The sequence below is a fragment of the Talpa occidentalis genome, unplaced genomic scaffold (genome assembly GCF_014898055.3).
Source record: "Talpa occidentalis isolate TD23 unplaced genomic scaffold, MPIMG_talOcc4v2.1 talOcc4.10, whole genome shotgun sequence".
NCBI lineage: Eukaryota > Metazoa > Chordata > Mammalia > Eulipotyphla > Talpidae > Talpa > Talpa occidentalis.
The window spans coordinates 14,293,460-14,319,821 of NW_023600993.1; the positions used below are offsets into that span (position 1 = coordinate 14,293,460).

The 26,362-nt window shown below is 40.1% G+C and overlaps 1 long non-coding RNA gene across 1 annotated transcript; it reads left to right on the forward strand.

Annotated features, from left to right (window-relative positions):
* The first annotated feature begins 361 nt into the window (after nucleotides 1-361).
* LOC119257141 (uncharacterized) lies at nucleotides 362-24,476 on the forward strand. The gene is made up of 4 exons (XR_005127967.2): nucleotides 362-399; nucleotides 17,236-17,287; nucleotides 18,667-18,830; nucleotides 21,539-24,476. It is a non-coding gene; the product is annotated as an uncharacterized LOC119257141 (long non-coding RNA).
* The last annotated feature ends 1,886 nt before the right edge of the window (nucleotides 24,477-26,362 follow it).

Consider the following 26,362-nt stretch of genomic DNA (forward strand, 5'->3'; position numbering starts at 1 on the left):
GGCGCCCCCCGCGGGTGCCCGCCGCCGCCCGGGGCGCGCATCCAGCCGCGGCGCCTCCGGCCCGGCGCGCTGCGCCCCGGGGCTCCGCGGAGTCCGCGTCGCCGCCGCGCCCGAGCCGGGGCCGCGCAGGCCGGCCCGAGGGACGGCGAGGGCCCGGCCCGCCTCCCCGGCGCACGCCCGGCTTCTCCCCCTGGCGGCGGAGCCCCGGCGGCCGCCGGCCACCCTGGGCGCGCCGGAGCCCGAGCCGAGCCGAGCCCGAGCCGCCAACGCCGCCGCGCGCGCCTCCCGGGCTCCCCCCCGCGCGCCGGCCGGGCTGGGGGGGCGGCGGGCCGCGGGGACCCGGGCGGGCGAGGGGCGCGCACCGCTGGGCGCCGAGGAGCGGACCCTCCGCCGCGCGGGGTAAGTGTGGGCGCCCGCGAGGCTCCTGCGGGGCGCCGCGCGCGGCTCGACGCCCGCCAACCCTGCCCCCTCACCTCTCCCGGGGCCCCCACCTCGCGCACCCCTCCTCTTGCCGCCTGCGGCTTCCTCTTGTTGTTGGTTGTTTGGCCGGGCTTTTTGGGGGGGCAGGAGGAGGGGGTGATGGTGTGTGCGGGCGGAGGAGGAAGTCAGGTGAAAGGCCCCCACGCACCCCCCCACACACACCCCAACCCGGCTGCTCGGGGTGTATCGCTCCCCAGGAGGGGCGTATCGCTCCCCATTAGGGGCATGTGTCCCCAATTTTTTTCTCTCGTCTATGTTCGCTCGCGATGATCTTTCCAAAAGGGCCTCCTTGCCAGCCAGCCTGCTCTGTCCATCTCCCTTCAGCGAGCCCTGCGCCCCCAGCACCTGGGGGGTCCCCGAGCGCCGCACCTCAACAGAGGAGCACGTGGCGGGAGGATGAGGAGGAGGGTCCCTCTCGCAGACCCCCGCGCCACCTCTCTGCCCGCGGGTCTAATGTTTATCCCGCCGTCTGCTGCTGCTGCTGTACTTCTTTTCAGCCTACTGGGGACAGACGCCTAAGATGAGGTCCAGTTTCTCCGACAAGCCGGCGAGCTAGAGGGCCAGGGATGAGGATTTGACGGGGCGGCGAGAGGGCTGGGGAACTGTCCCCAAGGGGGGCTGACACTCCAAAACCCTCTGCAAGATCCCAGCGACCGAGGTTCAGGACCCCAGGCTAAGAGGAAACTGGATCAACTTTGCCCCTCACTTTTGGCCTTTTTCACCGCCCCCCGCCCCCCGCCCCCCAACTTCTGGATCCCTCACCCCACCCCACCCCACCCCACCCCTATCCCGCCCCCTCCAAATCCAAGGAAGCTAACAGGTCTTTTGTGTTGTTTGGTTTGGGAAATTTGCATGGAGTATGACAACAAAAAAGGACTTCTGTTTACTCAAAGTTAAGGGATTTGAAGAAAGCAAAGTCTTTTTCTTCTTCGTGTGTGTGTGTGTGTGTGTGTGTGTGTGTGTGTGTGTGTGAGATTTGTGTTGTTAGCTTCATAGCATGAACTGCAAAGCATCAGTTGGCAACAATAAGGACTGTAGAACCGCCGCAGTGTATTTTTAGAAGCTGCACTTTCTTGAGCTCCTTTCACACAAGGCTTGCTCTTTCATTAAGTCCCCATAAATAATTGTATTTAGAGAGAAGAAAACTATGCAAGCTGGAGGGAGATTGCTAAGATCTCCATCCCGCCAGCACAGAGCACTGTTTGGAGTGAAGTTCCTGGAAAGTGACTGTGGGCTGAGAATTCAGTTTTTCCTAAAAGCTCCGTTAGGTCCTCTTCTGTCAGATGTCTATGAATAAAGCACGCTGGGAAAATCCTGATATCCGTGCAGTCTTATTTTATCTTTTACACAGTGGTTGATTCTACTTTCAAACCCTGGTAACAAACACATCAACTGTGCTGTATTTTTGTGTGTTTTTTTTCTAAATAAAGGAGAGTAGCGCATGTATTCATGCTGCTTTCTGATATGCCAGTTCTTTTCTATCAATGGGTATTGAATTCACTGGAATTGATCCGTCTTTTTCAGTGGATTGTCATTTTATGCATAGGCAATTCCAAAGACTTAGGACTGTAAAAGTGTATGAATTATTATTGTTCTTCTAGAGAACTAGCTTCTCATTTTTAAGAGGTACGTGCCCACCTTAATTCCTGATTCTGTAAAGCAAAGCAAAAATGGCATAAATGACTGCAATGGGCAAAACAAAGTAAAAGCCAAGTTGTCCCTCCTAGATCACTTCTGCCTAGGCAGGACCCAGGGACACCAACTCCTCCTGCCTTAATTTACCAAAATGTTAAATTGCCTAAAACCCGTACCAGTGTTTCCATCTGGGAATGACATCAGGTTTGGAATGGAAAGAATAAATTCTCGGTCTTTAATTACTGCTTATTAGCAATTTCTTGTAGCAGGCAGCTGATTCTCTAATTCTGAAAGCCTGGAAGGAAGCTTCACGTAAATTGAAATACAAAAAAAGGATTGTTGTTTCTCTCTCCTCCATACTCATCTACTCCCCCAAGCTACCAACTAAGCCCCCAGAATTTAAGGTATGATATGATCCCCTATGTTAAACCAAAGGAACTTTTTGCCCCCACCTTTTGAGTTTTTTCCTTCAAATGCTCTTGTACAGAGAGTTCATAGACTCTCACAGTTTGGAATTACATGGTACCTGGTACAGTGCATTCAGTAGAGTAGCTTGATCACTTACCTAAGGCTTGCCCCTAGCACATAGTAGGAATACATATATTTAACTGAATTAAGATGTTATGGGAATATTATGATTGGTTACAAATTCAATAGTACAGTGCAACGGCTGTAGTTTTTTCTTTCTGTTTTGTGGAGGAAAAAAAAAAAAAACATGTACCTGAAAGTGGTTTGAGTAATACATTTGTGCTCCCAGATTTTTTAACAAGTTCAAATGTCATTTAAAGTTTGAAAGACAAGTGCATCTGAAACATACCCAATGGTTAATAATAATAGCTATTGTCAAAAGCTAATTATCTTCATAGAATAGATAATAAAATATTGCCTGCTAAGTAGTATGAAGAAGACACAGAGAAGGGATAAGACAGCCTTGGCTTTCAAGGAACTTACTTGCTGGGAAATAACACTAAGGCATGAAAAAGAACTCAGTGGATTGGTAAAATGTTTGCATCAATGTAATAGTTGAGAACATCAATTTTTTTTTTTTTTGAGGCCAGGGGGAGTGGTTAGAAGGTATGTCTAAGGTTAATTTGTCCAGTTAAACCTGTAGGGCCATCAAGTACAGACATCTTAGAGGAAGGCGTACTCATCACTTACCTCCATAAATTTAGGCAGGGATTTTATCTGCAGAATATTTACCACAGAGTAGAGTTCATTATATATGGTGTGAATGAATGAGTAATATCTCAAGTAGAACGTTCCATCTTTGTACACTTTGTTAGATTTTTTTCTTAAATTGCACAGCATCGGTCTTTCTGAAACTTCCATCAGTCTTAGTTCTGCCATTTGCAGCAAAATGAGCAAATTCGTTGTATCAGGACAGGCTGTTTTATGCCACAGTGACAAACGGTTGCAGTTTGTAGTGGTCTGTACGGTCAATGCCGTCTTCTTGGTTGTGTCAGGATACATTGCAGGGCTGCTGGGCTGTCCCAAGCTGACAGAACAGCTGCCATCTTGAAGGTTTCACTTGCCTTGCAAAAAATGACAATCACGGGCCTCCCTGGTGGCCTAGGGGTTAAGCCTCAGCACTACCACCACCGACCGCCAAGGCTCACTGCAACAGCCTGAGTTGGAGCCCTGGCCAGGGAGCTAACCCACATGGCGCAGCAGACCTCTCCTGTCTTACCTGCTGTTCCCCTCAGCAGGGTATTTCAGTCAGCCCGCCTGTTCTGCTCCCCACTCTGTCTCTGGTTAATCCTCTAAACGCCCACACCTCTGTCCTGCACCCTAGTTCTTCTATAAATGAATAATTTTTTTTTTTAAACGACAGTCACTCTGGAGGGTCTCATGCGGGCATATGAATGCTGTGGCCACAAAGGACAGCCACCATCGGGTCTAACAGTGAACTGACAAGGGCTGGTTGCTGGGATCTATAGACTTACCACATTGGGGCCAGACAGTGCTGCCTGCCTTCCGCCACAAAGTAGAGAACTGGGGTGCCCAGCTCAGATATTACCATACTGGTTGTGACCCTTGTCTGCATGATAGCAGCAGCCAGTGATCCCCTCCTGTCACCTGTGGTTCAAGGTCAGCACTGCCAGAGTGGCCACCAGCTTATAGGGAGACATGTAACTTCTTTCACCATCTACTCTGTTTTTGCATGCTACACGGACACACTCCCACCCAGTGTGGTACCCTGTCTCACTTCATATACTCACTGATATTACATACATCTTATTTCCTCAAGACTTGTTTTACTCAAAAGAATACAGTGACCAGGAACTTTGAAGGACTGTTAACCTGAAGATGATATGACCATTGTTAAAATTTGAGATTCGATCTTGAGTAGTTCCCTCCCTTATTGATGGAAAATCTTGTAACACAAAATGATCTTGGAAGCATTCATTCATTCATTCATTCATTCCTTCATTCATTCTTCCAATTTTTCCTTCATTCAGTAAATATTCATTGTGCACCTACTAGATGCCAAGCACTCCATTAAGGACAGGCATTTGGAGGTGATTAAAAATTCTCCTCTACAAGAAATGAGGTTTCTGATTGGGCAGACAGAAAGAAAAAGTCATTGCAATACTAACAGAGGCACAAAGTGCTGTGGGAACACTTAGCAAGAAGTGGCAAATAGCTATCTGGCAGGATTTAGGAAAGTTCCATAGAGAAATTGAACCAAGTCTTGAGAATATGCCTCTAGGTGGAAAGGAAGATGGAGGAAGGATCTTTCACGCAGAGAGACTAGCACGAGTCAAGGCCCCCTGCGTGACAAAGCTTATTGAAAAAACTACACGGAATTCCGTGTGGCTGGAACACGGGGTGTTTATGAAGGATGACACCAAACAGCTCCATATTGTCAAGGACCTTGCAGATATTCTCTGGAGTGTAGATGTTATCCCTCATATTAGGGATTGTAAACTCTTATGTCTACCTTGAGCCAAGAGTGGGTATTATAAGTGAGCAGAGCAGACTAGTTAGGCCATGGGTAGTATTGGACTTGTACCGATCTAGAGAATCTGTTCTCTAAGTGGGGCAGCCAAAGTCAAAAATCCTGAATGTCAGCTCTTTCAATTTTTAGAGAGGCTGCAATGTCTCCTGTGTTGTGAGTGAGAGTCACCTCTGGTTTTCAGGATGGAGCTAGCACCATCAGATCTGTCTAGAAAGATCACTGTGATTACAAAATGCACAGGAAAAATCTAGAGTCTGGGAGGCTGTAGCTGATATTCCATGACCATTTGTGGAGTGATGTGCAGCTCTTTATAACACTGCCTGTTTTATAGAACACAACTTTCCAGGCACAGAGGAGGTACCAATAAATATTTGCAGAGCTAATGGGTGAAAGAAAGGAAAGCTAAAGTTTTAGGAGGTGGGCACATTTCTTCAGCACTCCTTATGCACAGGCTCCTTTGCTAAGCTGCTCTTTCAAAAGCACAGTGATCTTATGTTGACCACATCTAATTTTTATGTGCCTATGGTAAATATTACTGGTTTTTAAAAATGCATAAAGTACAGTACACGAAGATCAGCACAGCATCAGAATATCTATTGTCTAGGACTAAGTTTAACCATCCCCCACATGAGGAGGCCCACCAAACACGTGGATCTTGTGCCAGGATCTCCAGTGCCTACTCTCAGGCTCAGGAAAACTGCAGTAGGCCCGTTAGTAGAGCTGTGGTGTGTCTAGTGAAGGCCAAAATCTTTATTACTATCCATCAGAGTATATTAGAGCTCGGTCTCTCACATAGCCATGTGCCTAAGACAGTCTTAACGGTGTTTAATTATTCAGTTTTCTAAAAAATTGAGTCCACTCCACACTTACTTACTTACTCTTCCCAGCACCTCTTTTGCTTTGAAGCCAGGTGAGCCTACCACCCCACGGGTAGCAGTCTGCAAGAAAACCCCACACTGTCCCGTAAATTATTAGAAATTATTAGCTATCCTTTCATCAGATGTGCCAACTAGCTGCTTACAAGTTATGTTCCAAGGGACAATTTTATGTCCTGAAACTCAGTCCATTCACTAAGCAATCAAGACTTTAAATTGTTAGCTACTTAGCTCTACAGGACATAATTTTTATCCAGCTTTCTTGAGGCACCCATTTTCTATGTTCCATGAGTTTTGAATACAAAGGGGCAGTATAGACAAACTATAATATTTTAAGTGAACTTCAGAATAAATACATACAGAATAAATACAGGCAGCCTTAGTGTCCAGCTGCCAGTATTCTGATCCTGTTTCAACTGGATACAACTGCATGTCTGAGCAAGTCTTCAGGTTTCTTTCTACCTCAACTTGCTCATCCATATAATAGGGGTAATAGTTCCCACCTCCAGGAGTTGATAGCTGCACAGTGCTTCAACACAGGACTCAGTAAAGGTTAGAAATTGTTTCTTTTGTTATTGTTATCATTGTCATTGTAATAGAAATCCTGGGATCTAAACAAGACTAGAAAGTGAATTGACAGGATCGCCTGTGGGATTTAGGCCAATTGCCTTAGGTAACTTGCTGCCATGCCATAGGGTACACAAAACCAGAGAATATTGTGGCCACCATTCCTAGAATATTTTTTCCTTAGAGAGTTTGGGAGAAATTATTTTTTCCATTAATACACACATGCAACAGAATCGGTCAAATGCAGCATTTTGCTTGAATTTTTAACACACACAAAAATACCCAGAGTCTTGATCTTTGGACGACTTGAAGGGCTGGGTGGATATGATATTCCATGTCTTCTGCTGCTTTCTCTTCTCTACCACTTGGGTGGAAATGTTTGTGAATTCCAGGCTATATGAATTCCAGGCTAGTAGCATTTACCTTAAAGTTGTGAAAGCGCTTCCTATTTTTACATTCTGTGAGTGCTGCCCAAATATAGAATCTTTGCCAGTAGTAAATGCTCATATTTTAGGTACAAAATGATGTAGGGAAGAAAAGTGTTAGTGCATGACCTTAGGGAATGCAAGTCACCAGAAAGAAAAGAGTAGAACCAAGTCCTAGTTCTCATTCTGTAACTAACCAGCTATTTTGTTGATGTCTGAGAGGGCAGGAATCTTGGATCTTTTCACTCATAATTCCCACATACTAGGATAAATATGTGCTGGGAAAGCTATAAGATAAAGGGTTGGGTCAGTAGATAGAAATTAAATGGAATGTTTAAAATGCAGGTTCCCTGGCCCCAGCCTGTAAGTCATATTTGATAGAAACCAGCTGGGATCCAGCAATCCACACAGATTTGGGAGTCTTGGATTGTAAAGGACAAAAATCTGACTCAGAATGAATCTTACTTTTTTTTTAAGATTTCATTTTATTTATTTATGCATGCAAGAGCTGGGGTGTAGGCCAGAGGTGCAGGGGGTCAGGAGGTGAGAGGATTCATCAGAGCCAGAGTGGGGAGCAGAACAGGGAGACTGACTGAAATACACTGCTGAGGGGAGCAGCGGGTGAGACAGGAGAGGTCTGCTGCACCATGTGGGTCAGCTCCCTGGCCAGGGATGGAACTGGTGCTGCGGTGGCTGTGGATAGCTTCATAGTGCTGAGACTTAACCCCTTGCGCCACCAGGGAGGCCCTGCTTTTGGTTTTGTTTTACACTTCACTCCCCCTACTTTCCACCCCGAATACAGAAATTGAAAAATATAGTGTTAGGACGGCTTTAGCTGCCCAAATAATGCCACCAATCAGCTCTTGGTTCTGCTTTCTTTTGTGTTAACTTCTGTTTTAACTTCCTTCTCAGTCTGCTTTTCCCTTTACTGTAGTTAGCTGGTTGCTCTAGGCTTCCATCTCTGACATAGAAACCCTGGGACAGGGGCCTCCCTGGTGACACAAGAAGTTAAGCACAGCACTGTGAAGCTATCAGCAGCCTCTGCAGCACCCTGGCCAGGTTGCTGACCCACATGGCACAGCAGACCTCTCCTGTCTCCCCGCTGCTCCCTTCAGCAGTGTATTTCAGTAGATCCACCTGTTCTGCTCCCCACTCTGTCTCTGGTGAATCCTCTCACCCCCGCACCGCTGGCCTGTACCCCAGTTCTTTATATGCATAAATAAATAAATATTTTTTAAAAATGAAAGAAACCCTGGGACAAAGAGCCATCCTTTCTCAAAGTTTCCAGCCAAATAATTATCACATCCCCACAGTGCACACCTCACGCTGGTCAGAGGCTCTCATTCTTTGTCTTGTCATCTCGGGGTCAGATATCTACCTTGGCTTGCAGTACAGCCACTCTACCCAAATCATGTAGTCAAAATGTTGGCAAAGTATTGTTCTCCAAGACAAGTTGGGAGTGATTTTTTCCCAGAAATAGGGAAATTCTGTGCTTATTACACAAAATGAAAGATTTCCAGTCTTTTGAGAGATTTAGATAAGAATGGCCCAACAGTTATGTTACCAAAGGATAACCAATGTTGTGCCAAGGCATTGAGACCTTCTGCCTGCAGGGTGACCAGGGAAGTGCTCAGAGGCTCAGAGGATAGCCAGGTGCCTCATTCATTTGCCCCAGTGTTTTGAGCAAATATTAAATATTTTCTATGTGTGCCATGAAGCTGATTTATGTGCAGGTCATCTGTGAGTTGTGCATTGGGAATCAATAGATTTGAAAATCATTCACTCTGTGAGGTCATTTCAAGCATACAATAACACTACTCCTCTAACATCTTCCTGAGATAACTGGAAGTTAGTTTATATTAGTGAAAGGATAACAAAAGCTCCAGTCACAATAGAAAGTGAGACTGACAAACAGGATTGGTAGTTGAATCCTGCTTTGTCTTGATTATCAATTTGGTTATATTTAATATTTGTGAGCAAATGTAGTTCCGTGTAATGGATGCTCCTAGCATGGAGCTTAGCATGTCTGACACCTTTTAATGTTTGCAGCATAAAAGGATGCACATTATACAGGCAATGGAAAAGGACAAGCTGGCAATAGCCTGGAACAGAAAACTGAGTTGACTGTTAGCTGTCATATATGTTGTGGGTGTGTTGCATTCGAGTTCATGGAAGGAGTGAATTCTGAAGAATGAATTATTTCTTTTGTTAAGTGAAGAAGCTGCTGTTTTCTGAAAGTGATTCATAAAATTAATAAAATTAAATGTCTACCCCTTCGTTTTAGTGTTGTTACTAGTTTAGTTACAGATGGCTTCTTTATGCCTCTATCCCAATTTCACCCTCACCAAATGAACCTAATGTACAAAAGAAAGCATTTTCAACAAGTGATGATAGAATAACTAGATAGTCACAGAGGAGGGGGAAAAAAGCCTTGATGCCCTATCTCACACCATATGCATAAATTCCACTGGCAATGAATTATAGTTCCGTATGAGGAAGAGAAAACCATAAAGCAGCTAGAGGAAAACTTCATGCAACTTAGAGACAGACAAAAGTTTTGTAAGTAAGCCGTGAAAATAGTAACCATAAAATAAAATAATTACATGTTAAAATTAAAAACTACTCATCCTGGGCCTCCCCTGGTGGCGCAGTGGTTGAGTGCTGGGTTGCGAAGCTGCCCACAGCCTCTGTAGCGCCGGTTCGATCCCCGGCTGCTCCCCGGCCACCGGAGGAGGGTCCCACATGGCGTGCAGACCTCTCCTGCCGCCCGCTGCTCCCCTCAGCAGTGTACTTCGTCAGTCTGCCTGCTCTGCTCTCCCCTCTGGCTCTGGTGAATTCTCACACCTTCCCGTGCTTCTGACTGTACCCAGTGCTTGTATAAATAAATAAATCTTAAAAAAAAAAAAGTAAAAAAAAAAACTCATCCAAAGGAAAGGGTAGGATACAAAAGCCTGGAAATCCCTGATTTTAAACAGTCATTACCACCAACGGGATTTCCTCTTGTGCATTTTGACTTCTAAGTGATAGAAGTGGACTCTGAGCTTAAGCAAAAAAGAAAAAGCACCGATGCTTTTCATGGCACCCAAGTCAGTGCAGTGGGTAGAGAATACTTCAGGCATAGAAGTATTGATGTGCTGTAGAGAACCCTGCCAGTCCTCACTCTTCATCTCTTTGTCCTCTTGGTTGTCAGGCTCTCTCCGTAGTTACATAGCTGGTGATGCTTGACAGTTTTGGTTTTTTTTTTTTTAAGATTTATTTATTTATACACCAGGGTACAGGCCAGAGGTGCGGGAGGGTGAGAGGATTCACCAGAGACAGAGTGGGGAGCAGAACAGGCAGACAGACTGAAAACACTGCTGAGGGGAGCAGTGGGCGAGACAGTAGAGGTCTGCCGTGCCATGTAGGTATCTCCCTGGCCAGCGCTGCAGAGGCTGCGGACAGCTTCACAGCGCTGCACTCAACCTGCTGCGCTACCTGGGAGGCCCCTTGACAGTTAGTGTTGAGTCGTGGATACTCCAGGCAAGCCGCATCTTTCTGTTGTTCTCAGTTCTCAGGGAAGAGATTCATTAGCCCATTTGGATCCAGTGACCACGCTTTGTCCAGTAAATTGTGATCAGAGGCAGGAGGGTGTTTAAAGAAACAGTAGCTCCTTTCGTTCAGGGGGATGTGGCGTGAAAAGAAATTGCATTCTCGATGATACTCACTCTGTTTCCTCTTTATTAGAAAAAAAGACAGAGTTGATGAAAACTTTTTGCTTGGTCACAGTTTTAAATGGCTGAGTTTGGGTATACTAGATACTATCCTGTTGACTAGCTAATGTCAGTACCTCTGCCTGTCTTCAAGTTGACAGCTATATATTAAGGACTGTAAACAAAATTAGTCTATTTAAAAAACAGGCATATTTATTTGTAAATTATTAGCCAAGTTCTATCCAAATGCAGACATGATTTGTTCTAGTCTGGATATACAATAAAATTAATTTAAATAACTTTAATCAGCTTCAAAAACAGCAAATTCCAAGACAATTAGGTTAACTTTAAGAACTCATATTTATTGAGTTAACAGATGGTAAATTAAAAAACAATGAAGCTAATTTTTAAAATCATTCATTGAATTAAAAAAACAGACATTTAACAAAACTGTTTTTAAGCTGTTTTTCCATATGCATATTTTAAGATTCCAATTTGAGGACTTCTGGGAAGACACCGATGAGTTGCAGTATTTGAACTCTCCACTGAATTTTTTAAAAGCATTGGAACCATCTGAAACAGAATTTTAGAAATCAACAATACACATATAAGAAATAAGCATATTCCTGATACCGAAAAATAAAGGGTCTACTCCATCAATTCTTATTTGTTCTCTGACATTTTCTGTGGCCTGTGGACAGGTGTTAGGAATTTCCTGTGCAAGCAAGGTGAAAGTTACTCTGGCCAGAACTGCATGTCAGCATCATAATGGTTAAACATAAAGGCTTCCCTTTGATGACATCTAGGACCTTGTGCACCAGTGACTTGTAATATATGAGAATCACAAAAATGTTTCTTTTTTCTCCTTTGCTCTCATTGTAAGTGCTAGAAGCTTACTTTTCAAACTTATGGAGGAGGCAGGATTTGGTAGGATCACATTGAGGGCAATGAGGCTTTTCCCCTTAGGGCCCAAATTTGTTGGGTCTCCTTAGAGTTTGTGGTGATGGAGTACTGAACGTATCTCAGTACGTGAAGTGTACCCAGAACACCTGGTTCTTTCCATAGGAGGACCCAGCCATTACTCCTTCTTCCTGTGGTTTTATAGATAACATTATGGATACATTAAAACATATCATTTGCATTGTGCTGGCTATTCTTAGTTTTACCATAATGGCATATTTAGAACTAGAATTATATGTGTAGAAATGAAGTTACTCTATAAAAATATTTGAAATATATTTGTGTGGATCGCTGACTGCTCAACTGGTATTAGAGTCCTTTTTTTGGATTGTTGCAAACTGTAATATTTATTTTATGGGCCTGGAACTCCTCGCCTAAGATGTCATCTTTACATTATAGTTTTACATTACTTGATTAAGTATGATGAAGATTGTGTTGATCAGTTTTGGTAGGTCAATTTATTAATTGTAATTTGGTTTAGAGATTTCAAAAAAAAAAAACCCCACATTTATTACTGAATTTACTGTGGCAAAAACTATCTTATTGTACTTTTGCAACTATCTCCTAGTCTCCTTTCTCCTTGAAATAATTGTTTGTATAATAACCTTTTGATAATAGGAGGTTTCTTAGAAATGCTGCTATGACAAGATACTAGGACAGACTATGTTGTTTTCAATTTAACAAGAGCAAGTAAAAATAAGAATAGATTATCAATAAATACAAAATTCATTAGGTGAAATTTAAGTTTTCAGAAATAGCAAGAAGGGATACAGAAGAAAAACTTCAAAACTGTTCTAAACATTCAAAGGAAATGAATACAATTTAAAAGAATTAAGGGAAAAATTGAATAGACAAGGTATGGCATTCTAACTTAGACTATAAACTTCTTGAAGGCAATAAATATCTTACTATTGTAACCCTACATTAAGAGCTTAATACATTAATATGTACTATTAGTGTTGAATAAGCATGTCTTGAATTTCAGTGAGAGGTGAGAGGATATAAAATCTCAAAGTTCAGGAGAAAAGATTAGTGGTAAGCCTTGAAGGTGAATGGACAGTATAATCAGTGAATAAAGTATAGTAAAAAGTGAAGTGATTTAAGAGACAATAGCTAGATACCTCTTCTTCTTTTCTTTTTTTAACTAAGGGAACAATGTTTTCAATAAAATAAATCTGGAAAGGAAGTTTTTAAATGAAGAGCCTGTAATTGATGATCACAGTATGGAAAGAGAAAAGAGAAAAACAAAAGCTTAATAAGTTGCTGCTTTATTTTTCAATCATTAGATAAGAATGCATGGATAAGAATAGTTGTGAACAATTTAATGTTGGCACTAGTTGAATTGGAAACAGGATATTTTATAAATAATTGTAGAAGATAAAAGTAAACAAAACATGATTCATGCAAAGACAAAGTGGAAAGGAAACAATAAAGAGCTATTGAATAGAAGAAAGTATAAAAAAGTCCAATCAAGCTTAAAAATTATGACAAGTATAAATGGCTTAAATTTCCCTTTTCAAATGGAAAGATCTTCACATTAAATTAAAATGAAAGTCTTATGATTTGCTGGTGCTTTCAGAGTCATACTTCAAGAGAAATGACATAGAAATATTTTTTAAATGGCAAAGATTTTCCAGCCTAATATCCTCACATCTAAATCAGAAAATATGAGCATCAAACAAAGCTAAATTTTTGTTTAAAAAACACAGTAAATGAAACAAGATGGACTATTTTATAAGCATTAAATATTATAATATTAGTGAAAGAATAATGGTACTGAAAAATAATTCATGCATGCTGTTAACAGCACAATAATGAAAATAATGTGTGCCAAGGTTTACAAAATTAGAAAACAATACTGGTTAAATATCAGCTGATTAAATAAGAAAAAGAAGTAAGCTGCTATTTTAATAGTTTATTTTTAGAAAGCATTAGATAAAATTTTAATACCTGTTCCTAAAAGGTGGTAAAAAAGAAAAATAAAATATTGCTTCAATATAAGTATTTACAACAAATAATCAACATTAAAGTTAAATCAAAAATACCAAAAAAAATTGTGTATTTAAAAACAGAAGTGGGATTGAAGTTGGTAATATAGTTTTGCCATAACTATGCTGTTAAATGTTTTATGCAAAGCCCTGATTAGGCAACAAGTAAACTGTAGCATAGGTACAACTAATAAGACATACTAAAGAAAGAAGATATATAAGGCGTGGAAAAACATATATTACCATTATGTACTGGGAAAGTATCTTTACAACTTGAAAACACAGAGGAATCCATGGAAATATTGGTGGATTTAATAATTTACTAGGATTCATTTTATAAGAACAACCAGATTTATAAAGCTCTATAATTGATTTTTCACGGAAGTATGTGAGCTACCTAAAAAATAAGTGATCTGTAATTTGGGATGCTATAAACATATTGATCAAAAGGCTGATTATTGTAAAAGATAACATACCTTTATATAATTTTTTCCAAAATATAAATTTAAAGGAAATCTAATAATTATCTCTCTTTTGGTTTTCACTTTTTGAGGTAATGGGAATGGGAATTTGATTTTGACATAAATCTGGAAAAGAAAGTAGGCAAGAATAGGAAAATCAGTTTTGAGAAGGAAGAGTAATGAGGAGAGTCTAATCTTATAAAATATTAAAATATATTATAAAGTTATAATAATTAAAATCATGTGATACTGGTACCAAAATAGAGAGATTAATGAGGTAAAATATGTGGTCAAAATAAATTATATTTTGCATAAGGATGAAATATTGATAATGGCAGGACACAAATCAATGGAGACAGACAACATTTTGCAATATGGGGTCTGATTAACAGTTTGGAAAAAATCAATATATACACTCAGATACACATACAATAGATTACTGGCACTGAAACCATAAAGGGACTTGTTTTTACAGTCATAGAATATTGTGACTAATTGGAAAGTGAAATATTAAAAATAGATTTGATTATATTAAAGCAAGCAAACAGTAGCCTAGGTACGATTATTTGAATATAATAACAGAAAGGGTTAAAATGATTGTTACACAGAAGCTTATACAAATTCACTATAAAACTGTGACAGAGACCTAATACATAAGAACACAATCACCTTTAATTAATTACATGGGAGAGACTAAAATCACTTTTCACAAAAGATGAAATATGAGACATTTGCAAACATATAAAAACATTCAACCTTTCTAATAATCAAATGAGCATGCACTAATTCAAAAATTAAGTTATATTTAGGTTTGTTCAATTATTTTAAAATTAATGTCAAGATCCTATAGTCTCACTAGCACAGGTTCTTTTCATTTGGATCAACTCATCCTCCAGAAGAAAGTAGAAAAGCTGGACAAAATCTCGCAAATGGTTGTTTAAAGGTATCACAGAGCTTGAGGTGGGGAAGATGCGAGAAATCAAGAATCCACAGGTCAGGGAACCCACAAGAGATCTCACTTACCTCACTGCCTGAGAGAAGCTAAAGGAAAACATCATGATAAAAATATGATCATCCAGAGGTTCAAATTATCGCTACCACTTTTCAGACTCAGTGTCGGACATCCAATAAAGTTACCAAGCATACCAGCAGATATAGGAGATAAGATATAGGAGCAAGAAACTTAAAATACCCCTGATTAATACATTAAGGAAATCAGATGAGATGACAGAGAATGTTAGCACGTTACTGGCAATTACAATAAGAATCAAATAGAAATTCCAGAACTTAGAAACAAACTGATAGAAATTACAAGCTCAATAGATGGATTTTAAGAGCATATCAGAAACAGAGTAGAAGAACAGGTTGATGAACTAGAAGACAAAGCAACTGAAAATTTAGTGTTAATATCTAAAGTCAGCAGTCATTGCAAAATGATTTATTGCTACATAACTGACAGCATATAAATCTATACAAGAGTTTTGCAAATGCTTTGGCAACATAAAGGAGATGTTTGAACAAAAAAAAAAAGAAAAAGGCTACATCTTTTCACCCAGTAATATTATCTGGGAATATTGTCTTAAGGAAAGAATTTTTTTTCAAGTGAATTAGTATATGCATGAAAATGTTCACTGTTCACTACATATTTATTTTATGATTGTAAGAACTACATGCAGACAATGTTTTATGTGTTTTACTCCAATTATTGCAGTTATCCCACACAAAAACTCAAAGAGGTAGCACTAGTCACTATGAATATCCTTATTTTACAGATGAGAAAACTGAAACATTGACAGGGCAAGTAAGTTACTCATTATACAGCTAGCAAGTAGAGGAGCAAGGATTTGACCCAGGCTGTCTGGCTGTACAATCTGCACTTAAACCTGCTCTAGGTTATTAGAGGCAACCCAAATAGCACACAACTGGAAATCTCTAAATAAGCACTGTATACCCATGCTGTGGAATATTACACAGGTGTTGAAAAGGAGCATAATGAATACTTTCTCACATGGAAAATACTCCTGATGTAATGTGAGAAGGAAAAAAAATCAAAAACACAGAACTACAACAAATTGAAAATTATTCCTACAGATATGATTATAAGCAAATATCCCCCAAAGCTAACAATTATGTGAGGTTTAGGAGCACGGTAGTTTCTTTTTCATTTCTCATTTTCTCAAATTTTTAATAATGCATATTTCTTATATTGAAACAATATATGCTGTTATCTGCATCTCAAAAAGCAGGAGTGTATATTGGCTAAGAGCATGGGTTCTGGCACCAGATTCCCTGGGCCACCATTTATTGGTACGTGACCTTGGATGAGTTGTTGAATTTTCGTTTTTACCTTTCTAAGTTTATCCGATAAAATGAGGATCATTGCACCTGACAGGGTGATTGTGAGAACTAAATATGCTTAACAGGTACTTAGGACAGTGTCTGGAACTTACAGAATATGTAGACATCACCTAGTATGGTTATTACTGTTGTTAAAAACAAACCAGCTTCCTGTTGCCAGCCCCTCAGTGATCAGACAGGACACAATGCCCTCCAATGCTCCTAGGTAGCCATTCACACGCAGCAAGTTTCTCTGGATCTTGCTTTACCCTTTCTGTGAACTCTCCAGAGTGGAGATTGTTAAGGGGGGCACTTTTGAACTCTTCCCAAGAAACAGTGACAAAAATCCAAAATCTGATTTTTGAATTTTCAAGAAGCGCAGACTCCCAGCTCGTGTCACATCTCTGCAGACATGTGCCTGAGGAATGGACACTGCCCACTGCAGCCGATTTTATATTAACACCTCATTACTGAATGGGAGAAATTGTTGACTTACCAATTTCCCCAACTTCCAGTCTTCTCTAGATAGCTGACATATCACCAGCTCCCTGATCTGATAGGTTAAGTAACAATAGCTGTTTAAAAAACAGAACAGTTGTTGTGACTTGACTTTTCTGAATTGATCAGCTCAGCAGGGCTGAAAATGTGCTTTCAAACTTTTTTCACCTGGAAGAGTTTGATACAATTTCCTCATTGTTTGAAACCAGTTCACTGAAGTTGTCTTGTCCTCTTCCCTGCCAATTAGACTGAAGGGTGCTTGCCAGGAGGGCACAGCAGTGTCTGTAAGAGAAAAGGATGCAAGTTGGTGTTTGTGCATTTGTGAGAACCATAACCTTTGACATGTGGCTTTGATTTTTAGGATGTTGCAGACCTCTGCTCTTGGAAGAGAATCTGCTCCGAAACCCTCCTGGGTGAGTTTGCCATTTCTGTAATGCTGTCTCTTCTCTGCCTCTGTCAAGTCCATCTGTCATTCGTGGCAATGTCCTTTTGTTAAATTACGTAATAATTCTCAGTCCTATAATAGTAAAAAAATTGCTTTCATGTCTGAGTTTTCCATTTTTGCTAAAGTTGTTATTCCCTTGAAGGTTATTCATGAAGGCATTTCTGGGTTTATTCACACCCACCCCCATTTTTTTCCAGGATTTACCCAAAACCTTTCACACGCTTTTCTAATAGACATGTTCTGTTACAACACAATATCACTTGTTAAGACAGATTTACTAAGGCACAGGCCAATTAGTGATGACTAGGTACCTGACGAACCAGGAAGAAATATAGTGAGAGTAGAAATTTCTTTTCTTTTTGGAGAAATGGATCAAAGACTTCAACCAGCATGTGGTGAATCAGTGCTAAGTCAGCAATAAGGTGAGAAAGACTATGTCACTGAAAGATGGTCTCAGGATCATTACCATACTATGAACTAATTTCTTAGGTGGGTAGGTACCAGCCCATTCCTTATTGTCGTAGTGTAAGTGGAGGCGATTTCCTGTATTCATGTTGCCATGAAGTTAGTGGAACTGGGTTTGGTCTCTTTATGGACCGTCAATGTCTGAACTTGACAAGTTTCTGAACTCTCTTGGGTCTCAGTTCCTCCACTTGAACATGGGAACAATAGTCTTTATCTATTAGGTTATGAAGGCAAAATGTCATGATATAAATCACCTGGCACCCAGCAAGCACTTAATTAACCTCCCCACCCTTATTTATGGAGATTGAAAATGAAGAGATGACATGTAACTTTGCTTGCCTCTTCAAATGTGTTCTTCATTGATTGTCATGTGAATGTAACCACTTTCTTAGAAAACAGATAAAATTTTCATCTCTTCATCCTTCATTCCTCTGTCTTATTGAGCCTCTACTATAAGTGCAGAGCTTAGTGCTGTGGAAGATGAAAAGGAGGGTGTAGTATTAATCCCCTTCTCTAAATCACAGTACAGAAAGGGAGGTTATGTTTTTTTTTTTAATTAAAAACTGCTGCTATTTGCCAGTAGAGAGAAAAAATAAAGGACCGTCTTAGTTCGTAAGCAGGAAAAGTTCTTTTTTCACCAGGTTTATCAGGAAAGGTGTGTGAGAGGTCTTACAAGATTGGGCTTTACAAAAGGGGGACAGTTTGGGCAACAAGGAGAGAGGGAATCCATTGAGGAAGACTGAACTAGAGGGATTGGTTGCAATGACAATGACCTGGACCTAAAAAGACCTGGGTTGCTTGGATGAACCGCTTAGTCTCCCAGCCCTCAATTTCTTCATCTGTGAAATGTGTACAGTCATCTCTGTCCTTTTGTTCTTTCAGGGCTCGGGAGAAGATCAGATGGGCGCTTCCGTGCTGAAGTTCTTCGGAAACCATGAAGCAATCTGTCAGTGCAAAGGGTGATGGATCTTGGTGTTCTTCCTCTTCTCCAGGGTGGCTGTTTACCACCTGGTGCTGCCAGCCAAAATTTTGAACAGACGTCCTAGGTGGGCACGTTTTTCTGTTGGCTCCAGAGGCGCATATTGAGAACTGTAGGAATCATCCTCTTGTCAGAGGGTGGAAGGATGGCATCCAACACCATGAGGTGGTCCAGAGCCTGTCTTGGTCTTGTGGGGTGCCGTGCCTCCCACAGTCAGCTAGAACATGCGCTGGTGACTCGGAAGTGGTTGGGCCCACAGGATGGGTTGGTGTTCTTCCATCAGCTTTAACATCTTGACCTCACTCCCTTGTTTACCACTCAGCATTGCAAAGAAAGTTTAGTTTTCTTCTTTTTTTCTCAGCTTGGCCTGAGATTCATCAGCCCCAGCTTTGCAGTATCTGTTTTCTAAGAAAGTGGTTACATTCACGTGATAATCAATGAAGAACACATTTGAAGAAGAAAGCAAAATTGCAGGGATAATTTGTGTATAATTAATAGTGTTTCCTTTCTTTGCCAGCTTAAATGTAATTCTTTTTCTTTAAACATTCTAAACAGTGGTCCTTAAACTCAAAGGTGCGGCACAATCATCCAGAGGCCATGTTAAAAATCACCATTGGGCCCACACCCCGGATTTCTGAGTAGAAATCAGTGCTTCTGGGGGAGACGTAGAATTTGCATTTTAGGGAGTTGCCTGGTAATGCTGATTTTGTTGGACCAGGAGTCACACTGGGAGCCTCTGAGGACCTCTGAACCTATTCAGCTTCCAGAGGTGATGGTATCAAGGCTGTTAGATGAATGCTTCTCGAATTGATCTTGCCAACCTAGTGAATCTAATTCTCGGTCTTAACCATGTAGGTCTGTAAGCAGCTGTGCCACCAGCAACTCACCATGCCAGTTCAACACACCTGAACTGGTCTGTAGCCTGCTCAACAAGCTTAGTCCCCTGATCACATGCTGGGATGTCATGGCAGTGTCAACTTACAAGATGCAAATGTCCAAACACAAACTCTCTGCTGTATTTATTTTACCACCAGCAATAGTTTGTGAATGGGCACTGGCTCCTGGGCCACATTTAGCATGACATTGTTTTAGATGAGACACTCTGTGCCTTGCCCTTCCTTCTCATTCCCAAGGTAACATCTGGTATATGAGGGGGAATCACTGTAGTTGGTGGTGCCTGTGGATTATGTGTATCTTTGGGTTCTCAAGGGCCTCCCATAGGGGGCATCTTCTCATGGGAATACTGGGGTTACTGAAAGATGACTTAAGTTCCATTTCTACTTTGGGGATGATGTGTTATAGCCCTGAACATCGCCCTTGTGTCCAAGTTCCACCTACCATAGCCTCTTTCTTGCTCCCACACTTCTGCTAGTCAACTAGCTATCTCCCAGGGAAGTGAGAAACTGCAGACTCCCGCCTCCCACCCAGAGGCCAGGCAGAGACAGGAATGCTCTCTAAGACCTATCTCTGCACCCACCTTCCCCTGCTGCCTCTGACCTCTGCTCCTGAGCCATGTTGGATGTGGTGCTGAGCCAAAGGGTGAGAATCCCCTAGAAGCAGTGGAGTGGGGACAGTTCCTAACAACCAATTGTTAATTGTTCAGGAAAGTTTTGCTCCAGTTGCTAAAAAATGATTATTAAAAATTAAATGATGTAAGTATACATTTAAGCAAATTATATAAAAATGAAAGGTAAACAATATTCCGAATCTTCACTTTTCATTTGTTATCCTGCAATTTATTACTAGCTGGGATTATTACATGTCTGTGGTGGAGATACTATGTAATCTAGTGCACTACCCCACAGCTCTCCCAGCGCTGTTCCATAATGCTGTGTTGATACTTTCCATTATGCCATGATAGGAGTATTTGCATCATGGAAATAAGCAAACATAATTCCGGGCCCTACCCTCCCTGACATGCATCTGCCAATTATGAAGATGTCCCAGCATATCGCTACAGAGTTTGCATCTTGGAAAGTGAGCCACTAACCCAGTGGGCTCCAGTCACCCTATACCTGTCTAAATGTTGCAAAGCTGCCCTTCCCCTGAAATTTAGCCCCCAGAAGGAATATGTGATGAACCCTAATCTGAACCCTAGCATCATCAAATCTCCTTGCTCCTCTCCCAAGAATAGACATTCATGACCTAACACCCCCTCTTTGGTATTCTTCCCCAAAGCCTATGCATTTAGTCTAATCATGAGAAAACCTTAGATAAACTCCAATTTAGCAACATTCTACCAAATAAAATTGTCACGATATGAAAGAATTGGAAAGACTGAGAAATGTGGTCACCTATTATCATGGATTGGACCTTGGAAAAGAAAGGAACTTGTAGAAAAACCAGGCCACCCAATTGAAGTTGGAGTCTTGTACCTATGTTAATTTCTTAATTGCTACCACTGTGACATGGATATGTAAAATGTTAACATTATGCAAAGCGGGTGAAGCCTTTGTGAGCACTCTCTCCACTACCTTTGCGGCTCTTCTGTAAATGTACAATTATTTCAAAATAAAACTAATGAAGGAAAAAATTCATGACCTAGGTAATAGGTGGAATAGATATCTTTACCATTCTGTGGAAAAAAACTTATGATCTGCATCCACCTGTTCTGTGATATGATTAATCCAAAGGAGAAAGATAGGAATGGCAGAAAAATCTTTCTCTCTTCCTAAAGCTTGGCTTCCAATTCTTTCATCTTTTGCAGAATAAAAAAAAATATATTGTGGATGTTGTAGGCCAAATGTTAACTCTTTCTTTTCATTTTTCTTACAGTTTTGCTATAACGAAAGTAACCCTCTTACGCTTAAAGTGGAGCTCTTCAGAAGATGAAGAATATATACTTACATAAGAATGAAGAATTCATCTACATAGAAAATAGACTAATATAAATGTAAAATATCACCTTTATTTTCTATCTCTGTGAAAACGGGCCACTATCCACAAAGCTGTTATTTCTAAATGGGAGACTAGCCAGGGAGTAACCCCTGAGTATGGTGGAGTAGTTGCGCGCTTAAACAATGCTGCTCAAAATTTAACTTGGATTTATATCACTTTTGGATTTTTGTTTTATTTTTTGGATTTTGGATTTTTGTTAACATTGCAGATTCCCAATCCATAAATTTGGGGTGGGGAGAGGTTGTTGGATTTTTATTTTTCTAGTAAATGGTCGGGCAATGCCACAGTGCTGGTCTCTGAGCCGCAAGATCCAGGGTCCTTTCTGAGCCGTCACCTCTCCGCGTGACCCAACGAGAGAAGGAGAATGCTTACTGCCCAATTTTGAAGACACATAGCACCATACCCCTGTAAAAGCAGAAATAAAATAAGCAAGTGAAACAAAAAAGAAACACGAATCAAACGCAATCAAAGTGTGCTGTTCTGGTGCACGGTTAGGATGAAGCAGACGGACACAATGGGGAACGTGCAGGGAAGTCTTGTCCAATGATTGTGGTTTCTGAAAAATAATATACCCTGGTTTTCAACGCATACTCTTACTTTACAAAAAAGGTCTTCCGAAATTTAACCTAGAGAAGCACATCATTGGCTGGTATCATAGAGATAACGTATGACAGTCAAGAGAAAGAAAAAAATAAAGCATTACACTGCTTTCCTGAGTGTTTGTACCCCGACATGATTAGAAGCATCTGAGGGGTAACATGCATTTACAGAGCCACTCTCCAAGCATTTGAACTGTGAGGCATTTAGAAGACCTTCTTAGTGTTCCCGCAGGCACACTGGCAGTATAGACGTGATTTATAGATAGCGGGATATGCCTGACCAAAGTAGACCTGACTTAGCCAATCACTTACCAGTTCTCTTACACATTTTTTTTTTTTGTTTCAGAAGCAATGTTGTGTGTTCTATATTATCCAATGTGCAGAAAATATAAATAATCTTGCAAATAGCCAAATGAGATCGTGTGTGCAGATTTGCATCCTGGTGGGCATAGTCCTGTCTAGTAATAGCTTTTCCTAACACTATCCCCACTGCCAAACAGACTGCTTATGCCTTCTTTGGCTTTCTTAATGTCTCTTCGGGGATCAATAAAATGTATCTTTTTTCCTAGATGCCAACTTCATCTCATTTGTACTTTAAGAATATCGTGTTAGTTTAAGAATATGTCAAGAATACAGTATCAGTTTAAAGGACTATGCAATTTAAAGCAACCTTGTGAAGATTTAGTTACCAGTGCTTGATATCAGGCGAGTTAGGGAAAAAAAATGTAGGGTGATTCCATCCTCTCCTTTTCAGATCTTTGAAGGGGAAAAGGGCCTGGCTTCTAAAACTGCTCAGTTAATTGGAAGAAATCCTATCCTACATTGCTTTTCTGATTTTCGTCTATGCAAATGGAAAAGTACATATAACATCTACCTTCTTTAAGAACTTGTGTTCCTTTTTCTCTTGAAATAAAAATTAAGAGTTAGAAATCATTGAGTCATCATTTTCGGGTTTCACAAAATAAATCTGATATTTGTATTAGCAACAAAGACATATATCAAACAGGAAAGAATTCACGAAATCAGATTTGATGTTCAAACAGAGCTGTTATGTTAACATGTGTGTTTCCTTTTTTGTTGGCCCTATTAGTCTGCTTTTAGTCTTAATTACATTATTTTATCTGCTATTTTTGTCATTTAAACATATAAATAGGTTTGACTTCAATTTTTTGCGCAGAGGTGAGTATGTAGTATAAATGAATAATCCCATATCTATTAGGAAAATCCTAATTTAGATTAGGCAACTATCTTTCCTTTGTGCATCCAAGTGTTGAGTGAGCTGGATTATTTTTTATAAGAAAATAAGGTGAATCTGAAGTAAAAGTAAAAGTGAAAAATATCATTTTTCATGGAAATAAACTAATAGTACTAAAGAAAGGAAGAACACATAAGAACATTTTCTTGATATGAGGTTTATAAATAGAAACCTAATTAATACATGTCATTGCTGTTCATTCTTAACTGCCCACCACACCCTCCTGGACTTTATTTCAGATGACCTTGTACTTGCTTTGCAGCTCACACTAAATGATGTGCGTTGTTTTGTATTTTTTTTTATATCAGTAAGCAAACTATTAAAAAATTATTCATAGTTGCAGGGAAAAAGGCATTCCCACAGTAGAAAAAGAAAACAGTTTTATTTCAACTTTGAGACGCTCCAGAGGGAAGCAGGATATATGAAGTGACATATTGTTTGAAAGTTGCTTTAACTACCACTAATCGAGATGGTAAATTGGCATAACAGTTGGGCAATGGCCGTTAAAATAAAAAACAAAAAAATACCCTCTTTAACTGTGTAAAACCATTCATACAGAGACATTCATTTTTAGAAATTTATGCTAAGGAAATATGGGGTATATTCACAATTAAGTGTAAGAATGTTCACTGTGATATGGCATATATTGGGGGGAAATTGGAAACACCCTAATGTCCAGAGACTAATTTAATAAATTATAACATATTCAATCTATAAAATTTTATTCACCATTACAAGGAAATAATGTAGAAAACATTTAATGATGTGAAAAATAGGAAACATTAAATGAAAAAAACTTAGAAAACAATTTGTGTAAAATGATCACACACACATACATATGGCATATTATACAATAAAATGTTAATGAATCAATTATAGGTCAATAAAACTAGGACTATTAGGGATATTTTTCTAGGTGCTGGGATTATGGATTATCTTGGTGTATCTATATTGTCTTGATTTTTCAACAAATATGTATTGTTTTTAATAAAAAATTATATTTAACTTTAAAAAAATCAATGTACCTTATCAATATGCTACTATTTGTGCTTTGAAAGTTTGATAGCTTTATATATTAATAATTCAATAACAGTTGTTTTTAAAACTGGAAATAGATCAAATAGTTGTCCTAAAACAAAGCAAAAAATGTAAAATCATAGTGACTAACTTTATTAATAGATAAGCCATAAATATCCTGATGAATTGTTTCCTGGTGAAAAGTAAGAATTGCCCTGGCCCAGAGTTACATTTTCTTGGAGTACCATCAAAGCCATAAGCAATTTGAATAGCTATTCTAACTTTGTAGGAGTAGTTTTTAACATTCCTGCATAGATGAGATAGCTTCTGGAAAGTTCCCAGTTCTCAACTATTTCCTTGATGACTCATCAGAGTACTTGATTTGTAATTAGGAAGGTTAAACTGACACATATTTATTAAATATCTACTAGTTATTTAGCTATCACTTACTACTGAGCTTACTGAGAGGGTGAGGTAGTGCTCTTTCCTAAAGCAGCTGCAGTATTGTTGGGAAGTAAATAATAGGAAACAAACTTTTTAAAAGTATATAATGCAAATGCTCCATGAACTGAAAAGATACGAGCTATGGTATTTCTAAAAAGCAAATGATAAACCTTGGCTGGGAGTCTGGGAGAAAGTTCAAGAAACAGGTACAGCTTGCCCTGATTTGGAAAATATGAGTGGTGTCCCAGTCTGAGTAAGGAGGAAAAGATATTTCCATGGAAGGGTGGAGATCTGAAGTCCACAGGGCTGCATTAGTTAGTTGTGGCAGGGTTTACTACAGTTAGGGATTTAGTTTTCTCTGACAATAAAGATATCTGGTTGGAAGATTTCTGCTTTTCTGAAGAGAGAATTAGGTGGCAGGTATCAGGAAGGATGATTTATAGGGGGTCTGACAATTCAATCTGAGGAATGTCTGTTCTTGGTTTCTTTGACATCATGCTGAGTTCTCCCTCACTTATCTCACTGTTCCCAACCCCATTTCTACTGAAATCCTTGGGTTTCTCCAAGGTCTTTCTAGCTTCTTCTCTGACTCTCTTCTCCCCCACTGGATGAGAGTAGAGGGTCCTAAACTACCCCAATGATTTAAAATCTCTACCTAGGTCCTTGGAGAAGTGGTTGCTTCTAGGACCCAGGCAAGGATAATACAAGATGATCCTGGAGGATCTTTAGTACCAAAAAGAAAGGAAGCACAGGGAACATTTAAGGGACACCGGAGCCAACCCAAAATAGCTCTCAGCCACCAAAACTGGGACAAATCCAACAGCAAAATGGAATATTGCATTATGAAGGAGAATAATACGTACAAGTCCTTACTGATTTAAATCAATGATTGAATAAATGAGTAAATAGCAGAGAAAGGTTAGCTCTTCCTTACAGAGGTTTTATAGCTAATAAATAAAAAAGGAAAGAAAGAAATAGCAAATTATCAGAACATTAGTAAAAATTGCTGTAGGTAGTATCCACCTATCAATGCAAAAATTAGTGAGTGGAAGTGTGAGGGAAAAATGAATACTGGTCTATCTTCAAAGTATTGCTCCACAATATTTGTTGTTTTAAAAGGGGGGCAAAAGTATTTTTGGGTCATTAAAAACAGTAGATAGCACCTTATACAAGTGATTAAGTTAACAGGACCCCAAAGAACTTGTATCCCGGAGAATACAAAGTAAATGTGGGCCACTGAGAAAGGCACTTTCTGTTGTGCTGTTGCTCTTTAATGCATAACTCATTGTGGTCCTGAGAACCCACCAAACAAGTGCTAATAGAGGAACATTTCACAAAATACCCGACCTGTACTCATTAAACATCAACTGAGGAGCTCCCACCCAT